At 34.0% G+C, this 3,688-nt stretch overlaps 1 protein-coding gene across 1 annotated transcript in view; it reads left to right on the top strand.

The window, feature by feature from the left end:
• The window catches only part of LOC105537153 (zinc finger protein 681-like), a 24,631-nt gene that overhangs the window by 18,470 nt on the left and 2,473 nt on the right, over positions 1-3,688 (top strand).

The raw sequence follows: 3,688 nt of genomic DNA, 5'->3' as shown, positions 1-3,688 counted from the left end.
GATCTCAACCTCCGTGTTGGGAGATCCACTGCTCTCTTCAAAGCTGTCAGACAGAGTCGTTTGCATCTGCAGAGGTTTCTGCTGCTTTTTGTTGTAGTTGTTGTTGTTGTTTAGCTGTGACCTGTCCCCAGAGGTGGAGTCTCAGTTGAAAGTGCAGAAATCACCTATCTTCTGTGTCGCTCGCTCTGGGAGCTGGAAACTGGAGCTGTTCCTCTTCAGCCATCTTGCTCCGCCGCCCAGGAACTTCAATACACCAATTTCAATAACAGATAGAAAACTCACCATAAACCAATTAGATTTAGCAGACATATACAGAAACTCACTCAAAAAAATCAGACTGCACATCTTTCTCAAGTGCACAGAAAACATTCTCCAAGTTAAATATTTCCTCCAAATACATTGAAAATAACATCGGTTTTATAATTTCTGCTTCAGCTGCCTAATATAATTCATAAGACTCAAGAGAAAAATAGTCTGTTTTGCCTGGGCACGGTGGCTCACGCCTATATCCCAGCACTTTGGGAGGCCGAGGTGGGTGGATCTCCTGAGGTCAGGAGTTCGAGACCAGCCTGACTACCATGATAAAACCCCGTCTCTACTAAAAATACAAAAATTACCCAGGCGTAGTGGTGGGCTTAAAATAAAAGTTAACTTAAAATAAAAGTTAAAGGAAAAACTTTAGGGTTTTTCCCAAGCTGCAGAGGGTAAATCTGATTAGTCTGAGAAACTCATAATAATCCCATTCTCCTAGCCAATGATTGGTTTACAAATGGGTAAGCAGTGCAATCTGGACAACTAGATGTGAGGAAAAAGCCACCAGTGTGTGCATGGAGAGAGAGGAATTCTGGAAAAAGCTTCCCCACTCAAAAAAAGACACACAAAGGTATTTCTTTTTCTGTCTGCCCTTGGTTTCTATTGTGTGAGAATGTGATGCTTGGGTTTTCTGCAGCCATTTTATGAACATAGAGGGCCAACCTAAGGACAAAAACAAAGAAACTGAAGATGACAAAGCAGAAATGAAGAATGTATCTTGGACATTGATGATAAATTGTTTGATTAAGCATTTGTTTATGAAAAATTACCTGTAAAATTTTCTGAAAATCTAATATAGAAGAAGAGGAAAGGTGGAGACTTTCCAAAACCTTCTCCTCCATAAAATTATTGACAACACTGCCAATAAATATATGTACCTAAAGTAACTGTAAAAATCAGCAGCCTAGCAACCACTGAGAAGTGGAGACCAGGTTAAGAACATCTCAAAAATACCCATCCCCATAAAATTTTCCCTATTTAACTTGTCTGGAAACTCTCTAGAGAGTCCCTTTTAATGGGTCTTGTCATTTGATTTGACTCAAAGCCTGTTTCATACAAAAAGGCATACATCCATGGAATTTGGCAAAAATAATCACTGGTAATCATTTAATGTTGCAGCTACCTGAGGTGGTGATTCAAGTTTGGTTAACAAAAAGGCTGGCAAAAAATTAAAAGAAAATTAATAAAATGTACATAAGGGAGTGGGAAAGATCCTACATATTCCTTGTAATCTGATAGGCCATGCACATGTGCACATGCTCAAGAGAGATGTGACAGAGACACACTCTTCTAGTTCTAGCTAGACCTGAGGCTCCATGCAAGAAGAAAGTGAACTTTAAGGCAAAATTGTATATTGCTAACATATTGAGTGCATGCCACAAAACACACATATTCTCTCCTCTCTCTCTCTCCCCGCCCTCCACACACATAGTTAGCAAAGGATTGAAGATTTATTGTTTCAAAACATTTAAGAAAATCTCTGTCCAATTGTTGAAGATTTATTGTTTCAAAACATTTAAGAAAATCTCTGTCCAATTGTTGGCCGAAAACTAAGCTAGTTAAGCAGACTTCAGTGAATACAAATGATATGGAATACGGATGTATAGAACTAATTCAGGAAAGTTACTAAACAAATAAACAACAAGAAAATACTGGGGATAAAAGAATCTGATTTCCACATTTGCAATATTATATTATTTAAAATATCTGATTTTCAACTAAAATACTAAAGAGTATGCAATGAAATAGGAAATTATGGGCAAAACAAAGAGAAAAAAAAAGTCAATAGAAACTCACTGGGAGGTAGCCTAGATTTTGGACTCACAACACAAAGACTTTACACAAGGTATTACAAAGTTTCTCAAAGAACTGAAACAAATCATGGATAAAAAGTAAAAGAAATTATAAGAATGGTTTCTCACCTAATAAAGAATACAAAGATAGAGGAATAAATTATTACAAAGAACAAAATAGAAATCCAGCATTAAAATAACAACCTAAATTTAAAAAATCTATTAGATGAGCTGAATAGCAGGTATGAAACAGGAAGCTAACCCACAAACTTGAGAATAAATTAATTTAAATTATTCAGACCGAGAAACAGAATAAAAAAAGAATAAAGAAAAATAAGCAGAGCTTCAGGGACTCATGGGACCTAGAAACATTTTAGCAATTAAATTAAGAGCACCTTGAAACACATTAGTAATAAAGTGCATTGGTAGAGGTAACTACATTGATAAAGGTAACGACAGAGGTAAATATAAAAATTAGTATAAATGTTTTTCTTGTAACTTTTTTGGTCTGATCTGATTTGAAAGAAACTGCATAAAGCAATAATCGTAAATCTTTTGGACAGGCTTTTAATATGTAATGATATATTTTCACAATAATAACTTAAAGAGGGAGAAAGAAATTGACCTATAGTGGAGCAAAGTTTTTAATTCCATATAGCTTATTTAGTATTAAACTGAACTAGATTATTTTAAAAGGTTTACTGTAATTGTCATTAATAAATTATTTTAAAACTGCATAAAGTAAAATAAAAATTATTTTAAAATAAGTAATTATAAGGGAATATACATTTATTACAAAACAAAGGCATAATGGAGAAAAAGAGGAAAATAACATAAGATGCATCAAAAACAAATAGCATAATGGCAAAATAAATCCTACTTTTACAGAAATTGCATGAAATGTAACTGACATAAATGCTCCAATACAAAGGCAAATAGTGGCAGAATGAATAAAAGATGATCCTTATTTTTCATAGTGTCTACAATAGATGTGCCAAATTCTGTCAGAGTTTAAAATAAAGGATGGAAAAGATAAGTCATGAAAGCAATAACTAAACGAATGCTCAAGTGGCTATAATAATATCAGACAAAATAGTTTTTAAGACAAAATTTTTTATCATAGTAAAAATAGTTATCAGAAAAATATAACAACTATAAATATATATGCACCTAATAACAAATTCCCAAAATAAATAAGGCAAAACTGAACATAATTGAAGTAAGAAATAAATAATTAAGCAATAATAAAGATGTCAATATCACAACTTGATCATGGTAAGAACAAGATGCAGAAAATATATATGTGTGTCTGTATATATATATAAACAATACCATATCACCTAGATTTCAACAAATTTTCAGGATAATAGGTCAACGTGCAAACATCAATTGTATTTACATACATTAGCAATAAAAAAAAAAAATTATTTAGGCCGGGCGCGGTGGCTCAAGCCTGTAATCCCAGCACTTTGGGAGGCCGAGATAGGCAGATCACGAGGTCAGGAGATCGAGACCATCCTGGCTAACATGGTGAAACCCCGTCTCTACTAAAAATACAAAAAACTAGCTGGGCGAGGTGGCAG

This window comes from Mandrillus leucophaeus, unplaced genomic scaffold (genome assembly GCF_000951045.1).
Source record: "Mandrillus leucophaeus isolate KB7577 unplaced genomic scaffold, Mleu.le_1.0 Scaffold1695, whole genome shotgun sequence".
NCBI lineage: Eukaryota > Metazoa > Chordata > Mammalia > Primates > Cercopithecidae > Mandrillus > Mandrillus leucophaeus.
The sequence above is the reverse complement of the archived record's forward strand: the minus strand, read 5'-3'. Positions and strand labels throughout refer to the sequence as shown.